Source organism: Neofelis nebulosa, chromosome 7 (assembly GCF_028018385.1).
Source record: "Neofelis nebulosa isolate mNeoNeb1 chromosome 7, mNeoNeb1.pri, whole genome shotgun sequence".
In the NCBI taxonomy this organism is placed as follows: Eukaryota; Metazoa; Chordata; class Mammalia; order Carnivora; family Felidae; genus Neofelis; species Neofelis nebulosa.
Window position 1 is genome coordinate 121,769,044 of NC_080788.1, and position 20,373 is coordinate 121,789,416.

Consider the following 20,373-nt stretch of genomic DNA (forward strand, 5'->3'; position numbering starts at 1 on the left):
AGAGCCTCTCTTCCCTCGCAATTGCTTTGAGAAGGAAGGTTCCAGTGTGGGTTCTGGTTTTGCATTGGTTCTTGATGACTCTTAGTTCCTTTTGTAGAAAAGAGAGAAATGTAAAATTAGACTCACTGAGAACACGGTAGTCCTACACCACTTTGCTTAATGCTTACGTTAGATACATGGTAGGGAAAACAGGCATACCTAATCGTAACACTGAGGTTTACATAATGTATTTTTATTGTGAAGTTAGTATCCGGAAGTTAAAATTTTGATTACAAAGCGAGAAAATGCTCCTAAAGAAAGATACCTAAGAGAAGCTAAAAGGACATTTATTTTTTTTTATATGTTTATTTGTTTATGAGAGATAGAGACAGCATGAGTGGGGGGAGGGGTAGAGAGAGAGGGAGACACAGAATCCAAAGGAGGCTCCAGGCTCCGAGCTGTCAACACAGAGCCCGACGTGGGGCTTGAACTCACAAGCCGTGAGATCGTGACGTGAGCCGAAGTCGGACGCTTAACCGACTGAGCCACCCAGGCATGCCTAAATGTGGAGTCAAGTATTCTTTGGTGGATGCAAGGAAAGCCAGAGGAGGGAGAGAGGCAGTATATGTGCGCCTAGGAATTCAAAATGTCGCATCATATGCGAGGCCCCTGGGGTTCATAATCAACAGTAGAACTCTTGTCTTAACTGCCCCATTCTTCTGCCTCAGAGGCCATAAAGGGGTGTTTTTGGCTTTCATGAATTATCAGGCTAAGTAAGACTTGTATTAGTTTGGCTTCAAAGCCAATAATCAATACCACGTTTGGCCTGGTTTTTAAAAACAAATTTTACTATCTTTCTGTGATGAAAATGAAATATGGCTGCATCTCAGTAATGTGACTACAATCTAGGAGGATTTAGATGAGAAAAGCAGGCTTTCTGGCATAGCAGGTAAGGAAACCATAAAGGGGTTAATAAATGGGATGTACTTAAAGTCTAGAGGAAATCAATTCTTGTTTTTCTGAAACTTTGCACCAAGGAAAATTGAGTAGATGAAAGAATCTGCCTATATATCATTAGTGTTCTCAAATATCATGCTTAGCTACGTGAACCCAACACATTTGAAATACCAGCCCCCGAAAGAAAAGTTTTGTTACTTTCTTCACCAAATTATTAGTGTATTGAAATATATGAATAAGAGAAAAGGTGGAACTGGCCATTAAGTGGTGTTCCAGCTAGGAAGTGGCTTCATCTGGTAGTTGTTAAAACAATGTCATCCCAGAAAAGTTAACACGCATTTACTGACAATTTCCTAAATGCAAGATACCGAGCTGAGCTCCGAAGGAGGTATTGGACAGGGTCTCTGTTCTCAAGGAGGAAAATGAATAGTCCTATTAATGCAAGTACTGTGAAATAATTTGTACTTGATTGTTGAAGAAGAGGATTATCCTGTAGGTGGTACGAGTTCAGAGGAGAAATTGATCACTGATAGAGAAGCTGGCAAAAGGTCCGCGGAAAGGAAAGACACGTGAGCTGGATCTGGAAGGGCAGGTGGGGCGTGGATGGGCAGAGGCTAATACTAACAAATTAAGAGATAATTGCACATTTACTTTGTACTCAACACTATTCAAGGATCAAAGTAATGTGATTCACACTCCTACTAAGTTGGAGGTGACAGTTCAGCAGGGTGGTCTAAAGAATACTACCTAAATGTTTGTTTACTTTATGCACCTAAAATGCAAAGCGAGTGATTAAAAGAGGGCATATAGGTTCGTAGGAGTCACAATTCAGAACAGGTACCAAAGACAGGCGGAAAGAGAAGGCTCTGCAGAGGAAGGGTTTAGGGTAGGGAGTAAATTCGGTCCTAGACTGTGTGTAGGCTACGGGCAGGTGAACGACAGGAGAGGCGGGGGAAGACAGGTAATGGCCAAAGTGTTTGTAAGCATTTTAAATGGACAGGGAACGGGACGTAGTCGGGCTGAAGCAGAGTATTTCTGTTCAAAATACCAGGCATTGGTCAAAACACTTAGTGAGTTTCAGGTGATAGAAACTGAAATCAAGCTGGCTGTAGCTGTACAGATTTTTCAGTTCGTAGAGATAAAAAGTCTAAGTTGGTGTTGGAAGCTTTGGAAATATCATTGATCATACTTTCTGCTGCCTTCCAGTTCACAGGTAAATCAGAAGTTACAGGAAAAAATCAGAGAGCGAGAGCAAAACACTGGCTTTATTACTGATAAGGATAAATTGGAGAAGGTAGCCTATGAATGTGGCACAATTTGGCTTCTACCTCTCAAGTCTAAGTCTTTCTGACTCGTTTTATTTATATTGTTAACCTTTTACTTAAAGATTTTCTTGTTGATATTTTCTCTGATCATTAAAATTTTTAAGGGAGAAGTAAAAAGACCTAATGCACCACAGTCTTAAAAAAACGAAAAGAAAAACAAACAAAAACTTGGCCCGATTTCCAAAACACACACCTGCCGCTGGTCCCAAACTACATTTCTAGTTTTATTTCTCCTCACAGTTCAGTTCCAGCCAAACTCAATGGATCAGAAATAAGCCTGGTATATTTGCCCTAGGACTTCCTTGCATATACCGCCCGATAGCCTTGACCCTATTAGTTTACTCTCTACTCACTGTCATTCCTTCACGGAAGTGTAAGTTGTCTTGTTCACTGTTGTGTCCCGGTGCCTTGGTAAGCAGTAGGCACATGGAAATAGGAACACATATTAAATGACTCTTTAAGGACTTTACATGTAAAGGAGTGAGTGGATGGACATCCTGCCCCTCACCTGCATCTGCACACGTCCACACCCTGGTGTCCTACAGAGCTCAGCTCAGGCCAGCCTTTCTGCAGTCCTCCCTGTTCCTGGCACAGATGCCGTTAGCATTTCTCTTCCTTCTCTTCCCTCCTCACCCACTGGACTCATGTTCCTAAGAGCTATACCTCAAAGGAAGCTCAGGCTAAGCGCACAATGTTAAATCCCTAGAGAATGGACATTTGGGGCCCTTCCTGTCCTAGTGAACTGAACACTAGGAAAAAAAGACCCTAGATCCTCCATTGAGCCTAAAGCTCACAACACCCCTGCCCCCCGCCCTTCCCAAGTCATCGGGTCTTTACTGCTTCTCCTTTGGACGCTATTCAGTTCTTTCATGTTATCCAAAATCACAAGTGCCCCACAAGCAAGAGGCCTTCCTTAATCTGGGGGGTAGAGGCAGGTATGGAAGAGGAAACGGCGGACAACTTTTTCCCCGTATCCTTCTCCCCACCCCACCTAAACTATAGGAAGGAGCCTTACGAGCCAATCCTGAAGATGGTTGGAGTGGAAGGTCATCCACCATCTTGGACAGCCCAGGATGGGCTTAGCTATCTCTTTACTCCAGCCTTTTCACCTTGGTTGCCTAATGAGTTCTAGAGTTGGCTAAAATGTGTGTTTTTATGGTGTTCACTCTTTTGGTGTTCTTTATAGTAGTTCTGTCTCCTCACTGCCCTTCATTTGATAGACTTACTGGCATCCCCTACCTGAGTGGTTGATATGGCAGAGGCATAATGTCAGGCCACCATGTCCCTATTCCCTGAGGTATCTCCCTACCTCTGTTATGACCCTTCCCATTCCTCCTTATAGTCTGGTTCTTTGTATATTTGTCTCACCTGTCGTACTAGATTGTGAGCTTTTTGAGGGCAGACATCAAGTCTTACACGTTTTTACATCTGTACAGTACCCTGCACAAAGTCCTCAGTAAATGTTTGGTGAACAAGCAGCTATATTTGGTGAACAAGCAGTTTGGTGAACAAGCTGTCCCGTGTGGGTGCCACAAGCCAGGTGTGGCTACTTAAATTAATTAAAATTAAATCAAGTGAAAACACCAGCTCCTCGGTCATATTAGCTCTATTTCTCATGCTCAAAAGCCATGTATGGCTCGTGGGTACCTTATTAAATAGCACAGGACGAGACGGTTGCCCCGGAAGATGTGAGGAGGACCCAAACTTGGTCAGTGGATTAAAAAAATAAAAAGGAATGAGTTTTCCAAGAAAGGCATAGTCTTGATTTTCCTCCTAGGCCCTTCTGTAGATGTCAAGCCTCTTTTGTTTAGAGCTAGAGATTTACCACAGATGCTGTTCTTGAACTAATTTGTGGTGCTGGGAGGAGCATATTCTAATGCCTTGGGAATCTCTAAAGCCCAGAGCTTCTGTATTACTAGTGTCTAACCAATCAGAGCTGGGCTGACGGAGAGGAAGGGGCTTTTTAAGCCGATCCCAGCGTTAGCGTTTTATTTTCTGCCCGTGGCTAAATACTGGGGAGAGGTCTTGCTTGCCCACGCGGACCCAGCCCCCTGGCCCCCACCTGCTTGGCTGGCAGTTCTGACTTGGCTTATAGAGCTGCTATAGCCCTGGGGAACGGAGCCAAACATGCGGAAGTGGTTACGTGTACTAGCTCCCAGGGAAGCTGTGGCTAGCAGGGGGAGTGGGTGGGGTCCTGCCTGATGGCTTTTCAAAGAAGCCAGATCTTTGAAGTTTTGTTTTAGCAGCTGCCAGGTATGCTATTTCAGCACTTTGCAGGCTCTCTCACCCTGTTCCCATATCGCATTTTTTCTTTCCTATATGTGCATCGCATACACAATGGGAGCTTGAATGTCGGGAGGGTAAATGCAAAACTGTGCAGTAAGTTGTTAAACACAACCCTCTTGCCTTTTCTTTTTACGTGACTCTGCTGTGAGATAGCTACTTGAATGCTCCCTTTTCCCTTCTCAGCTCCGACCCTCTCTGACCACCTGCCAAAGGGGAGACACACAGAGCCCTCTTCTATTTTGGGAAAGTAGTTAAGTTTTGAAAAACTGGAGGTCCCACATTCCTCTGATGGAATGGGTTATCATTCTGGGAATAGAGCATCTCCCTTTTCCAAAAGGGAGCCCCCAGCGAGCAACCCTGACTCTTGGTCTTGGAGTACATTTCTTGAGCGCACCCCTTGTTCGCCACTGGACCTTCAGCACTTAGCACAGCGTCAACAGCACATGGTTATTAAACATGATTGCCCTGCGACTGCTGTGCCGGGTGGAGGGACGAGACAGGCAGGGTGCCCTCCGAAGCCCACCCTCAGAGCTCTCCCCGATTCCTCGCTTGCTTGCTTAATAATCTCCTCCTCCCATCCAGTCTGCGGTCACCTCCAGCCTGTTCCAGCTGCCCCCAAACTTGCTCCTTCCTCTGGACTCTGACTCCTCCCTCTTCTGGAGTATAGTATCTGCTCCTCTGCGTAATTATTGATTTATTTTTATGCCTTTGTTCTTTATCTCCTGATGTGTAAGTCTTTAAAAGACAAAGGCTAGATTTTCTTCCTACACCAAGAACCTGGGACCAGGAACATGGACCTGGAACTTCCTGACTTGGGCTAAATCGTTTGACAAAAAACCTCACTTTGCCGTGTGGGAAATGATGATGCCTGGGTTGTCTTGACGGTCTGATGAACTCATATATGTGAATGTGCTTTGTAAACTATAAAGTACTGCACATGAGTAGGTCTCTTCAGTATTAATAACACTTATCACTGTAGAATAGCGATGTTTATCCTGCTGATGATACACAGTCTGACCTCCCCCAGAGCTGAGGTAGATCACCAGCTCCGTCCTGCATTACTCAGCTTGGCACGGGTTTAAAGCACAAAATGGGCTATTCCAGGCCCTCTCTGTCATCACCTCTCTTTCAGTCTGCAGGTTCTTCTTTTTCAGACCTGTGGGGTCATTATTTTTCTTCCTAGTCTCTTCCTGCTTCTCCCCTCAGGCCCTGGCTGAGTTTTCTCTTTCAGCCCATCTGTTCTTAGCGAAGCAAGGTTCACCCATGTCCTTTCCCATTTGAGGTTGGATTGGCCATCCCAGAGGAACTCCCGCAGCTCTGCCCACAGCAGCGCTGGCCCCTCGTCATTCTCCCTCCGCCCAGCCCCGTGCCTTCAGCAGCAGCCTGCTCGGGACCCTCCCCATTTTCCTGTCCCTGCCCTCGCTTCTCTGCCAGGCTGTCCGAAGTTTGGTGTATCACCTGTCACCCAGTCCCCATCACCTTTAGTAGACGGACAGGCACTGCCATTCTTTACGGCTATCACATGGCTTGAGAAGGTCCAAATTCCTTTATATTACATTCTTGAAGGTCTCACATTTAAATGTGATGGCCTGGTATTTGAGAGCATGCATTTTAGAGGCAGACCAATTTGGATCCCTCCTTGTTTTAGCCACTTACTAGCTATGTCACTCAGGGCAAGCTCTTTGAAGCTAATGTTATTATATCTAAATGAAGGCAAAATGCCTACCTTGTAGGGATATGCTGAGGAGCAAATGAAAATTAAACGACATAAGAAAAGCACTTTCACACGGTGCCTGCCATACAGTAAGTGCTCAGTAAATGGGAATTACTATAAACGTTTCCAGGCCACTTGTCCATACCCTGTCTTGTGAGTATTAAAAACTGGAGTTAGGGGGTGCCTGGGTATCTCAATCCTTTGAGCATCTGAGTTCGACTCGGGTCATGATCTCTCGGTTCGTGGGTTCGGGCCCCCTGGTGGGCTCTGTGCTGACAGCTTGGATTCTGTGTCTCCCTCTCTCTCCCCCTCCCCGGCTTGTGCTGTGACTCTCTCTCTCTCTCTCTCACACACAAAAATAAATAAACATTAAGAAAAAATGGAAGTTAGCTGGTTTTGTAAATTCTTACCCCTGCCTGGTGGTAAAGTAAGGACTCGAACCCAGGGCTTCAGGTTCTCTTCCTGATGAATTTTTCATTCAATCCTTCTAACTCCTCCAAAGGCTCATTCTAGTTTCGTTTCTTTGGGCAGAACATAAGACCACCCCAGAGAGAGGAATGTTCGTTTCCTCATGCATATGTTCATTCAGCAAACATTGCATGACTGTGATGTTGCCAGGCTCTGGGTGGACAAAGACCAGAATGATGAATGCAGTGCCGCAAAGGTTGGTCCCAGTGGGTAAGAAACAGTCACTGTGAAGAAAAGTCACAGCACGCTGCTCCTGAAACTATTATTACACTATACATTAACTACCTTGGGTTCAAACACATTTAAAAAATAAATAAAATGACAGCAAAAAAAAAAAAAAAAAAAGAACAGTCACAGTCCAAAAAAAACATACCAATAAAAGGCATCTTGGAGCCTTGAGGAATAAGCTGTATCAGAAGAAAACCAGAGTAGGCTTTGCAGGGGATAGATTATTATTTTTTTTACCAGGTGAAAACAGCAGAGACTTGCGTGAAGGCAGAGAAGTGTGGGAGAACATGGTTGTGAGAGCGTGGCGTGCAAGTAGGGGATGGTTCGGGTTGAGGAGGGAAAGTTAAGTGCGCCATTCTGAGGAGAGTTTATCCTGGTATCTGCCCAGTTCATTAATGTCGCCTGAAGGAACCAGGGGCAGGTGTGTGTGTTTTAACATTGCTCTGTCTTTTTTTTTTTTTTTTAATTTTTTTTAATGTTTTTATTTATTTTTGAGACAGAGAGAGACAGAGCATGAGCAGGGGAGAGGCAGAGAGAGACGGAGACACAGAATCCGAAGCAGGCTCCAGGCTCTGAGCTGTCAGCACAGAGCCCGATGCGGGGCTCGAACTCACGGACCGTGAGATCGTGACCTGAGCTGAAGTCGGACGCTTAACCGATGAGCCACCCAGGCGCCCCTGCTCCGTCTTTTTACCTCATGTTTCTACTGTCTCTTCCCCATTCATATCTGGCAAACTCTTCCAGTCATTCTGGATGAGGCCCAGCGCTAACCGTTACCCTGTGCGCCTTCTGCGCTCATCTCGCAGAGGTGGCCTTCTTACCCGTGGCCTCCACCTTGTGTTGTAGTTCAATTTCACGTCTTCTGCCACCTCCTTTAAAGCGAAGACCTGAACATCTGTGTACTCCTGTCCCTCACCGCGATGTCTGACACGCAGTAGCCACTAACATAACTGAAGGAACGTGAATGCCGTAACTCAACATGTTTCCATCTGTAGGATCTGAGCTTCAGCGTCCGCCAGTAAGGAACCCCGGCACTGAGCTGCTCAAAACCCTACTGTGGCACAAAGACCTTTTTGCAGCGCACTCCCACCTACTAGAACCGTGCGCCGCACACTCGAAGGGATTAGACGACTGAAAACAGTACTCAGCCCAGGGACTTCCACCCAGTGGAATCCATATTAAAGCGGAGCAGTGTCTCACAGTGTTCACTAAGCTGTCTACGGTTATTGTCCTCACCTGGCCTTTTTTCAAGGACTGTGTGGCTGTTTGAGTAGCACTGTTTACTTACAGCCCCGACTAACCTCAGCTACACTCACAAGGAAAAGTTTCTTCACATTCTAATAAACACACAATCTATATTTGGTACCAGCTTCATGTCACATTTTCTCTCTTACTTTTTGCAAATATACCCTGGTCTGCACCCTGCCACAGGGATCCAAACAGCTCAGCGGTCTTCTGACAGACGGAGCTGTAACACGGTATTCACATGTATAGTTAAATATATGTTACATACTGATCAAACTTCCACATTTGTGAAGTTGCCTCAGCACGGAAGAGTGGAGAATCTCTCTTAAGGCTTTAGTGAAGAGAGGCATTGTAATTCAACAGCAGACCATCATAATGATGTACCCCGATGCGTGCTATGGTAGGATGGCAGGCCACTCCACTAGGATAGTACCTTCAAGCTAAGTTTTCTTTTCCTTTTAAAATGTGTTACCCAAGTAACTACATAACAAATTATCTCCCAGGTTAGCAGCTTAAAACAACAAACATTATTATCTCAGTTTCTGTGGGTCAGGAATTAAGGAGCAGTTTAACTGCTCGGTTCTGGCTCAGGCTCTTTCATGAGGGTGTAGTTAAGATGGCCGCCGAGCGGGCTGCAGTCATCTGAAGGCTTGCCTGGGGCTGGAGGATCCACTTCCATGATGGCTCACTCTCACATGGATGATGAGATCATGCTGGCTATTGGCAGGAGGCCTCACTTCCTCACCACATGGGCTGCCTGCATGTCCTCATGACATGGCAGCTGGCTTCCTCCTCATGACATGGCAGCTGGCTTCCCCCAGAGCGAATGACTCAAGAGAAAGACTGAAGCCAATGTCTCTTATGACCCAGCCTCAGAAGGCTTTTATGACCCAGCCTCAGAAGTCCTACACCATCGTTTAAAAAAATTGTTTTAATTGTGGCAAAATACACATAACATAAAATTTACCATTTCTAACTGTTTTTAAGTGCACAGCTCAGTAGCATTAAGTACATGAAATTATTGTGCAACCACCGCCACCATCACTTCCAGAACTCTTTCATCTTGCAAAACTGAAACTCTGTAGCCATTAAACACTAACTTCCCCTTCTCTCTCCCCCCAGCTGCTGGCAGTCACTAGTCCACTTTTTGTCTCTATGAATTGGGACTATGCTAGGTACCCCATATAAGTGGAATCATACACTATTTGTCCTTTTGTGATGGACTTAATTCATGCAGGGTAATATCCTCTAGGTCCATGCATATTGTGACATCTGTCAGAATTTTCCTCTTTATGGCTGATAATATTCTGTGGTATGTATATACTACATTTTGTTTATCCATTTATTTGTCAGTGGATACTTGGTTCCGCTTCCCCATTTTGGCTGTTGTAAATAATGCTGCTCTTAACGTGGGCGTACAAATACTTGTTCGTGTCCCTGCTTTCATTTCGAGTATATATCCGGTGTGGAATTGCCGGATCACATGATAATTCTGTTTTTTTCCAGGCTAAATGGATCCACTTTATTTTTCTTGTATGAACATACTACGTGGTGGCCATGGATGGAGTCTGGCCCCTCCACATGGAGACTCTGGTGTAGCTCTTTACTGGATGCTTGATGCTCAGTGATAACTTTATAGGCTTGGTTAACACAGTCTCTTCCTAGAGGTTGGGTGACATAGCTGGAGGTCTTGGAGACGGCATCAAAGGTAGCCTTGGCAATGATGCCCAGAGTGGCGGTGCTTCCCCTGGACAAGGTATAGCAGTCATTGATAGCAGCCATCAGCAGCAGCTTTTTGGGCAGAGTAGCTGAGATAATGCCAGTGCCTCTCAGGCTAGGGAATGAGGCATACTGGCACGGAGCTTCTGCAGCTGGTCAGCTTGCAAGGGGTGGTGTGGGGCCTGTGATTGAGTCTTGCTCCTGAGTACCCTCGCCGCACAGCGACAGTGGAGAGCTTGGCCAAAGTGATGGTGCCGCGGATGGCAGCGGCTGCCTTCTGAGAGCATTTACCCAGATTGACGTGGCTCATGTGGCCCCCGATGGCAACAACGCCTTGAACCTGGTTCACTGGCCAGCCGGGATCTGTTTTTGCACAGGCATAATCCTTAAGCTCACCCTTAAAGGTCACCTCTAGGAAAAAGTCCATGACCCCTTAGGCTCCTTGATGGGCAGGGGGAAGAGATAGATTTCCTCCAGGGACTCAGCAATCATGTCCTTGACCAGGTGGCCCAGCTTGGTGACAGGGAACCACACTTGTCCTTGGCCTTGCCTCAGTGAGCTCTGTGGCTCAAGACACCTGCAGCTCCAGAAGCTGTTGCCCAGACCTCTGGAAGTCGCTGCTTCCAGGTTTCCTACAGCACACGCACGCATCCTCTGCCATTTGGTGTTTTCTTGGAGGAGAAGGGCAATTCTATTTTTAATGTTTCGAAGAACCATCATCCTGTTTTACACAGCTGCTGCAACATTTTACAATCTTCACCCACACTTGGCATTTTCTTTCTTTCTTTCTTTCTTTCTTTCTTTCTTTCTTTCTTTCTTTCTTTCTTTCTTTCTTTCTTTCTTTCTTTCTTTTTTTTTTTTTTTTTTTTTGATAGTAGCCATCCTAATGGTTGGGAGGTGGTATCACTGTGGTTTTGATTTGCATTTCCGTAGTGATTAGTGATGCTGAGCATCCTTTCATATGCCTGTTGGCCATTTATTTGTATATCTTCTTTCGAGAAATGCCTATTCAAGATTTTAATAGAGTAGTTGGGTTTTTTGTTTTTCTGAATTTGAGGAGTTCTCTATGTATTTTCTGTATTAGTCCTTGATCAGATATGATTTGCAAATATTTTTTCCCATTTCGTAGGTTGCCTTTTTATTCTGTTGATGGTGTCCTTTGAGATGCAGAAGTTTATCATTTTGATGAAGTACAATATTTCCATTTTTTTTCATTGCCTGTGCCTTTGGTGTCCAGGAGGGCCTTGTCAAATCCAATGTCATGAAGCTTTTGCTCTTTGTTTTCTTCTAAGAGTCATATCATTTTAGCTCTTAACATTCAGGTCCTTCAAGCACACTATGTTTGCTGCATCCATGGCCCTGGGATAGGAACAGCAGGGACTGGGGGACGCTGGAGGCCATCTGGAGGGCTGACACCCACAATAATTCAGGTATCTTGTTTTTAAAGTTAAGCAATTCTAGGGACACTTGGGTGGCTCAGTCTGTTAAGCCTCCAGCTCTTGATCTCAGCTCAGGTTTTGACCTCAGGGTTGTGAGTTCAAACCCCACGTTGGGGTCCACACTGGGCATGGAGCCTACTTAAAAAAAAGTTGAGTAATTCTGTAAGATTTAGAGTGACAATGGGAATCGTTTGTTCTTTCTTTCCCCACTGCTACAATCTTACTCTCCATACCTCAGAGATGCTTGCTTTCAATTATTTCTTTTAAGCACTTTCTTCTGTTATTTACCTTCATATTTCTAAGTCTGCCATTTCTGGCTTTGCATTTTATGTATTATTTATTAACTTCCTATCAGGAGATGGAAGTTTAGCATTCTCATACTACCCCCGCCCCCCGCCCCCCCCCCCCCCGGCATAACCCCCACCACACGCACACACACCTCCCTTCCTCCCATCCTTGCCCTATACGATAATATCATGTGTTGTTCAATCAGTGTTCACTGTTTTCATTATCATAACTATTCCTTCAGAAACTTCTGGGCCTCTTAGGGTCCTCATTTCTTCTCTCCTATTTATCCATTTCTCTGTTGGCTGAATTTCTGAGGGATTCTCTTAATAATGCCTTTTACTGTCTGTTTACCTACATCCAACTCGGTACATGTTGTGAAATGAAGAAATGTTCTGAGTTTCAAATTTCTTCCAATTCAAGACAGTTCACACATTGCTGCAAACCCATGGTGGGAGGTGAGGGGAATATATGTGTGTATACACACACACACACATGCATTGTAATTAATATAATATAAAATATACAATACATATAACTATGTGTTTTCCAATTTTCTACAGACTTAAATATTTCTGCACTTAATTAGTTGGACAAAATAATACATACATGTAGCTACACCATGAAACAATCACACAAATATATACAGATTGTGAGGAGATAAACAGCCCTCTCCTCAGAGATAGTCACAGTTAAAAAATTGATTTGTGTATTTTGTGTTTTTCTGAGGCTTTTTTTCCTTCCTAATGTCTCCATGGTTTTTTTTTTTTTGTCTATTTATATAAACCTACTTAAATATTTTCAGCTACTATGCAGTTTTCCAAAGTTTGAATATGCGCTCTAATTTATTATACCACTCTCCTAGTAAAGAGTAAGTTGTATCCAATTTAGGTATCTGCGGTGAGCACCTTGTACATATATCTGTGTGCGCTTGTGCAAGTATTTCTATAGGGTATGTTCCAAGTGGAATTTGTTGGGTCAAATGCTATGTATACTTGGAATTTTTTATAGTTACTGTCGAATTGGCCTCTCGAAAGGCTTTACCAGTATAGCCTCCAGTCTGGAGTTCAGAAGCATGCCCTTTCTCCACACTTTTGCCAGCATTACACCGTTGATCTTCTGAACTGTCACATCTTTTTCATAAGCTCCCTCCCATTTTTACTGACCCTGAGATTAGAATAGAATCTATCTTTGGATATATCAGGGACGTTTTGTTTTAGGGGACGACCACAACTGAGATCGGGCCCGGATGGGGAAGGTAAAGGGTTCTCAGTGGTCTCTTTCTTTTCATAATGTCAACTAAGACCAGAAAGAATCTCTGTGAGTCAGCTTCTTTCCGCCACACTGCTTAGGTGCTTTTCTCTCCTGCTTTTGTTTTTGACTGATTTCATCCAAGGAGCCTGACCCTTCCCCCCTCCTGAAGTAATGAATAACCAGAAAAGTCACAGAGCCCAGCACTGAGTGCAGGAAGCTTAAGGAAAATATTAAAAAGGAAGAAAAGTGTTTGATGTACTTTTAATATAAAATGTGGAAAAAGCAGAGGAAGGGTGGGGGTTGGGGAAGGGAGGGGGAGAAAGATTATTCACGGTAATGGGAACCAAATGTTGGCTGGGCCCGGCGGCTTTTCAAAGTGATAATAACGAAGAGCCAGCAGCACAGGGCACGCCTTAACCCTTCCCTACCTGCACAGCTCCTTCCAGGCAGCTTTTCGGGGGCGGGGTCCACTTGGAAGAGGTCCTGGTACGTGGAGAATTTCTGTTCCCCTCCTGCCACAGTGACGAAAGAAGGAAGGTGGAGGCGAGTGGTAGAACAATGAGTGGCCACCTGCCTGCTGAAACCCCTCCCTCTGTGTCGGAATCTCTCTCTGTGTGCCGGGCTTTCATAATCTCGGGTAAGGAGCAGCCTGCTTGACCAAGAGCTCACCGAGATCATCTCCCTTTGCTGTGTAAAAGGGGACTTAGCCAGAGCCGAGGTCCCAAGGAACAGACAGGCGCGCTCTCTCCATCAGTAATAACCCCACTGCATGAAGGCCCCCCCCACCCCGTGGAGGCTCAAGTCCTCTTGGGTGCCAAGTACGTGCACTTGTCTGAAGGCTCGGGCCTCTGTTTCTCTTGGAAGTCTTCTCATGCCTCTGTGGGATTGACATGTAAAGACTGTTCAGAGCTGAAGGGCACTCCCTGACTTATGACTTCCAGGTGGTCAGGGACAGGCCTGTCAGCCTAGCCGTTTACCTGTGGAGGGAGAAGGGAAAGGGCGAAGGGACAGAGATCCTGCTTCAGGTGGCTCTTCACTTCCATCTGGGTTCAAACTTTGTTTAGGCACTTTTAAAAGTCCATCTCGTAGGGGCGCCTGGATGGCTCAGTCGGTTAAGCGTCCGACTTCGTCTCAGGTCACGATCTCACGGTTTGTGGGTTCGAGCCCCACATCAGGCTCTGTGCTGACAACTCAGAGCCTGGAACCTGCTTCGGATTCTGTGTCTCCCTCTTTCTGTGCCCCTCCCTCGCTCGCTCACTCTCTCTCAAAAATAAAATTTTTAAAAGTCCAAAAAAAAAAAAAAGTCCATCTTGTATAAGAAAGAAAGAAGCCTTGTTTTTTATGTCGAATATTTACCATTTTAGAGAGGCAGCTCCCAAATGTAGGGCAGTGGTAGCGATAGGGCAGGCAGCAGACGAGTGCTCAGACCCGGTGGTCAGCTGGGCGGGCTGCTGGAGCTCCCCAAGCCTCAGTTGCCTCATCCGTAACATGAGGCGGAAGAGTGTCCGCCTGCTCGGAACGTTCAAGGTTTAAGTGAGTTAAAGCAAGGAGAGCAGGGAGCACGCTGCCTGGCATCTACCTCTCCCCGTCTTCGTCATTCTCGTATCGCTTACAGCTAAAAGTGAAGTATCCGTTTTGTTTCAAATGTTTTTAAAAGACATCTTGGGGTGGTTTTATAGTTTTACATTTCACATTTAAGTCTGTGATCTATTTTGAGTCCCTCTTTGTCTGAAGTGTGAGGTTTATGTTGTGGTTTATTTTTTTTAATTTAATTTTATTTTTTAATGTTTATTTTTTGAGAGACAGAGAATGCGAGTGGGGGAGGGGCGGAGAGAGAGGGGAGACACAGAATCCGAAGCAGGCTCCAGGCTCCCTCCGAGCTGTCAGCACAGAGCCCGACGTGGGGCTCGAACTCACAAACCGTGAGATCATGACCTGAGCCGAAACCAAATGCTTAACTGACTGAGCCACCCAGGCGCCCCCGTTGTGGTTCATTTTTTTACCTATTGACATGCCATCGCTGCAGCACCATTTGTTAGCAAGCAGATGGCTTTAAAATGGCGATCCTTCCTCCATCGGGTTGGTTTTTCTAGCTTTGTCAAAAATCAATTGAGCATATTTGTGTGGGTCTTGGGATGATTTGATGTGATTTTGCTTTACTTTAAATATTTTATTTTCAGTAGTGAGTCTTTAATTTTTTTTTTCTTTTTAAGTAGGCTCTATACCCATCATGGGGCTTGAACTCACAACCCTGAGATCAAGAGTCACATGCTTCACTGACTGAACCAGCCAGAGACCCTGAGTTTGGATGATTTTAAGTATTCCTAAAACAAAGGCCTATAGCAATAACTGTTTATTAGAAAATCTTCAGCAAATGCTATGTTAGGTTCTAATTTTCTGTTCTTCAACATACCTTTGATATCCTACAGATTTAGGTTCAAAGCAGCTCTTTCACTTCCTCTGTATGTGCGGGTTGACCTGTTACTCAGTGTAAGCCTTGGTGTCCTCGTCTTAATACAGAATAGTGACCTGTGGCAGTGGGTTGCTGTCAGGACTAAGCACGGTGAGGCGTATAAGGGGCTCAGCTTGAAATCAGGTGCGTAGAGAGTCCTCGCTCTAATGGTAGTAGCGGTGATGAGAGTCGCCTGCCTGGCCATCCGTCCTAAGCCACGCTTACTCACGCTCCTTGCCTTCCCCAAAGCTTAGCTGTCTTTAGCCTTTCCATCATAGTGTCTTCACACGTGCATGAGTGATCTCAATGAAAGCTGCTGTGCTGTGCTTTCCTTAGATGACACTTTTGACCAGTCACATTTCTATTTCCGAACACAGTATACGCGAGATTGCCGTCTTACCAGCTTTAATGACAGTATCTCTCTACCCGTCACCACCCCCACCGTTTAGCCACACTGGATTTCCTGTTCTTCCCTGCTCGTTTATGTGCTACTCCTTCTACCTGGAATGTCCCTTCCTGTTGTCAAATTGCTGGTCGTCTTCTGAGATCATTTCTACTTTGAAGCCTTTCTCGATTTCCCCCATAGGAAGTTGCTCTCTTCCTCTTGTTTTCTAAAGCTAGTGTCCTATTTCCAGCACGGTGGCACCCAGAGTTTGGGGAGTCACAGGAGTTGTTCTTTCTTAATTTGAAAAAATATACACATATTCTTTATGATACATGAATACATAAGATACATCCCTATGTGTTCCTGTTAACGTTAAATGATAAAAACAAGATAATATAATCACAGTGTGCTGGAATAATATGAATGATATGCACCAGAGTACCATGATTGCAGAATAGGATTATGGGTGACATTTTGGTCTGCTTAGTTACACTTTTCAGTTCTTGGACATTTTCATAGTCAGCATGTATTAATTTTTAAATTGACTTTTATGTTCTTCAATGTGCCTTACAGTTTATTATTAATTCAGAAATGCTCTTCTTTGAAACAATAAGATTCTTTTTTTTTTTTTTTAAGTTTATTTATTTATTTTGAGAGAGAGCGAGCAAGAGCGGGGGAGAGGCAGACAAAGAGGGAGACAGAATCCCAAGTAGGCTCCACACTGTCAGCACAGAGCCTGATGTGAGCTCGAACTCACGAACCATGAGATCATGCATGACCTGGGCCGAAATCCAGAGTCGGATGCTTAACCGACGGAGCCACCCAGGCGCCGTCAAACAATAAGATTCTTCTTGTGCTTTTGAACTTAAATCTATAGGATTCCAAAGTTATATTGAAGTACAGAAAATTAGAACCTAACATAGCATTGCTAAAGATTTTCTAATAAACAATTATTGCTATAGGCCTTTATTTTAGGAATACTTAATATTTGTTAAAGAGGGGAACGAAAGAAAGGAAAAAAAGAGCTAACATTTATTGAGTGCCCAGTTCATGCCAGATCCTGTACTTTTGCAATTCATCCTATTTATTCCTGAAAACATGCTGTATTCCTGAAAACATGAGCATTTTTACCCTCAAGTACAGATGATGAATAGCTGTGGAAATGTTACCATCTGAGGGGCACCTGGGTGGCTCAAGTCAGTTAAGCATCAACTTCGGCTTGGGTCACGATCTCACAGTTCGCGGGTTCGAGCCCCGCGTCAGGCTCTGTGCTGACAGCTCAGAGCCTGGAGCCTGCTTTGAATGCTATGTCTCCTCTCTACACCCTCCCCCACTTCTCTCTCAAAAATAAACATTAAAAAAAAAGAAAAGAAATGTTACCATTTAAGTCTAGCTCTTTCTTTTTTCTTTTTCTTTTTTATTGTTAAATATAGTACCTCTTTAAAAAAAAAATGCAGTACCTCTTAATCTCTTCCACCTATTTTGCCTATCCCCCCACCACCTCCCCTCTGGCAACTGCTAGTTCTCTGTGTTTACAAATCTGCTTTTGGTTTTTGTTTTGTTTTTAGATTCCACTTGGGAGTGAAATCATATAGTATCTGGCTTTCTCTGACTTATTTCACTTAGCGTAATACCCTCTAGATGTATCCATGTTGTCACGTATGACAAAATCCCATTCTTTTTTATGGCTGAGTAATATTCTGCGTGTGTGTGTGTGTGTGTGTGTGTGTGTGTGTGTGTGAACACCACATCTTCTTTATCCATTCTTCTGTTGATGGACACGTGGGTTGCTTCTGTATCATGGCTGTTGTAAATAATGCTGCAGTAAACATAGGAGTGCATATATCTTTTGGACTTAGTGTTTTCATTTTCTTTGGGTAAATGCCCAGCACTGGAATTACTGGATCCTATGGTATTTCTATTTTTAACTTTTTGAGGACCCTCCATACCGTTTTCCACAGTGGCTGCTCCAATTTAAGATCCTACCAACAGTGCACGAGAGTTCCTTTTTTCCCACGTCCTCACCAACATTTGTTGTTTCTTGTCTTTTTGATACTAGCCATTCTGACTGGTGTGAGGTGGTATCTCATTGTGTTTTTGATTTGCATTTTCCAGATGATAAGTGACGATGAGCATCTTTTCATGTATCTTTGGCCATTTGTACATCGTCTTTGGGAAAATGTCTATTCAGGTCCTCTGCCCATTTTAAATTCAGATTATTGGGGCGCCTGGGTGGCTCAGTCGGTTAGGCGGCCGACTTCGGCTCAGGTCATGATCTTGCGGTCCGTGAGTTCTAGCCCCGCGTCAGGCTCTGTGCTGACAGCTCAGAGCCTGGAGCCTGCTTCATATTCTGTGTCTCCCTCTCTCTGACCCTCCCCTGTTCATGCTCTGTCTCTCCCTGTCTCAAAAATAAATAAACGTTAAAAAAAATTTTTTTAATTCAGACTATTTGTGGGGTTTTTTGATACTGAGTTGTGTGAATTTTTTATATATGCTGGATATAAGTCTTTTATTGGACATAGCTGCAGATACCTTCTTCTATTTAGTAGGTTACCTTGTTGTTCTGTTGATAGTTTCCTTCACCGTGCAGAAGCTTTTTATTTTGGTGTAGTCTCGATAGTTTATTTTTTCTTTTGTTTCCCTTGCCTGAGAGGCATATCTAGAAGAATGTTGCCGAGGCCAATGTCCAAGAGATTACTGCTGTGTTTTCGTTTAGGAGTTTTATGGTTTCAGGTTTCACATTTAGGTCTTTAATCTGTTTTGAGTTTATTTTTGTATATGGTGTGAGAAAGCAGTTCAGTGTCATTCTTTTGCATGTGGCTGTCCAGTTTTCCCAACACCATTTATTGAAGAGACTATCTGTCCCCCGTTGTACATTCTTGCCTCCTTTGTTCAAAGATTAATGGGCCATATAAGCATGGGTTTATTTCTGGGCTCTCTATCTTGTTCCCTTGATCTATGTATCTGTTTTGTGCCAGTACCAGATTTTTTTATTACTATAGCTTTGTAGTATATTTTGAAATCTGGGGTTGTGATACCTCCAGCTTTGTTCTTTCTTGATTGCTGTAGCTATTTGGGATCATGTGTGGTTCCGTTTGAATTTTAGGACTGTTTGTTCTAGTTCTGTGAAAAATACCATATTTGGTAGGGATTACATTGAATCTGTAGATTGCTTTGAGTAGGATGGACATTTCAACAGTGTTGGTGTCCAGCTCTTTCCGGTATGAAAGTTTGTGCTGTTTTTACTACTTTAATTTTCCTCCTTTTAGAGGAAAATCAGTACTGGCATTTTCACATTGGCATCCTCGACTAGTCTAAGACCTAGTTATTAATGATGATAATGTGCAAAAGAGAGGCCAAAATATTTCTGAAAATAAACTATCATTTGTGAAATATAAGAAACAACCTGTGAACAGAAGTGGAGAACAATACTGTTAGAAGCTGAAACAGTTTGGCATTATAAATATCTTTACCATCATCTGTGACTTTGTACAATTTTTCACTTTCGCTGGACACTAATATCATGCTTTGTGTGTGGGCAGAAAAACATCACTAGCCTGAAGAGCTAACTATAAGTATATGGCTTATATTTAGAATTTGGATTAAATTTCTGTTTGCTTTGTCTGCTGCCTTTCTGGCTATAACTTAATTTCTTTTACAGATTCGAACAAGCAGTTCAGGCAGATTGGGATGACTACTTTAGTCTTCTTGGTTTCTTACAGTGGCCTCATCATACAAGTGCTGGTCAACAAATCTTATAAATATGATTTATCATTTTAGCCATGGTTTAACGGACATATTATTCAATAGCAATGATATGGTATTTTAGAAGAGAACCATGATATCCTGGAAAGGATGTAAACAAAAAGAAATAATGAAAGGTGTCCCTTTTAGCTTCCAGGCCATTTATGGACCTAGTGGGTATGGAACCAGGCCATAGACAGACACAAAGAGAAAGCCCACATTTCTTCATCAGCAAGTGTAATGTCTGAATTTAGAGCTCTAGAAGTAAAGAGTTTTTGTTTGACTCAATCCCTAGAATACAAATTTCATATTCCTATTTTTATCATATTCAAAGCAAAACTGATGAGCTTCTCTATACGAAGAGGACCCATTTTACCATATAAGAATATGGATTGCCTGTTGATCACTGAGAAATCAGGTTATACCCCCTTGACCCTCAAAAATAAGATCATATATAAGAACTAATAGTAGCCAATAGTAACATGCAGGGCTTATGGTATGCCACACACTAAATGCTTTATGTACCTTAACTCATTTAAAAGCTTCTACTATGTGCTAGCAACTGTTCTCAAAACTCTACATGTGTTAACTTATTTAGTGCTTGCAGCTACTTTTTTTTTTTTTTTTTTTCAACTTTTTTTTTTTTTTTTTTTTTTTTTTGGGACAGAGAGAGACAGAGCATGAACGGGGGAGGGGCAGAGAGAGAGGGAGACACAGAATCGGAAACAGGCTCCAGGCTCCGAGCCATCAGCCCAGAGCCTGACGCGGGGCTCGAACTCACGGACCGCGAGATCGTGACCTGGCTGAAGTCGGACGCTTAACCGACTGCGCCACCCAGGCGCCCCAGCAGCTACTTTTTAAGAGAAGTACTGTTATCATTCCCATTGTACAGA

At 43.7% G+C, this 20,373-nt stretch overlaps 1 protein-coding gene and 1 pseudogene across 23 annotated transcripts in view; one reads left to right on the forward strand and one right to left on the reverse strand.

Annotated features, from left to right (window-relative positions):
* TTLL5 (tubulin tyrosine ligase like 5) overlaps positions 1–20,373 on the forward strand; it is a 289,301-nt gene that overhangs the window by 158,423 nt on the left and 110,505 nt on the right. The window lies entirely within an intron of this gene.
* Positions 9,119–11,494, reverse strand: LOC131517533 (small ribosomal subunit protein uS5-like; annotated as a pseudogene).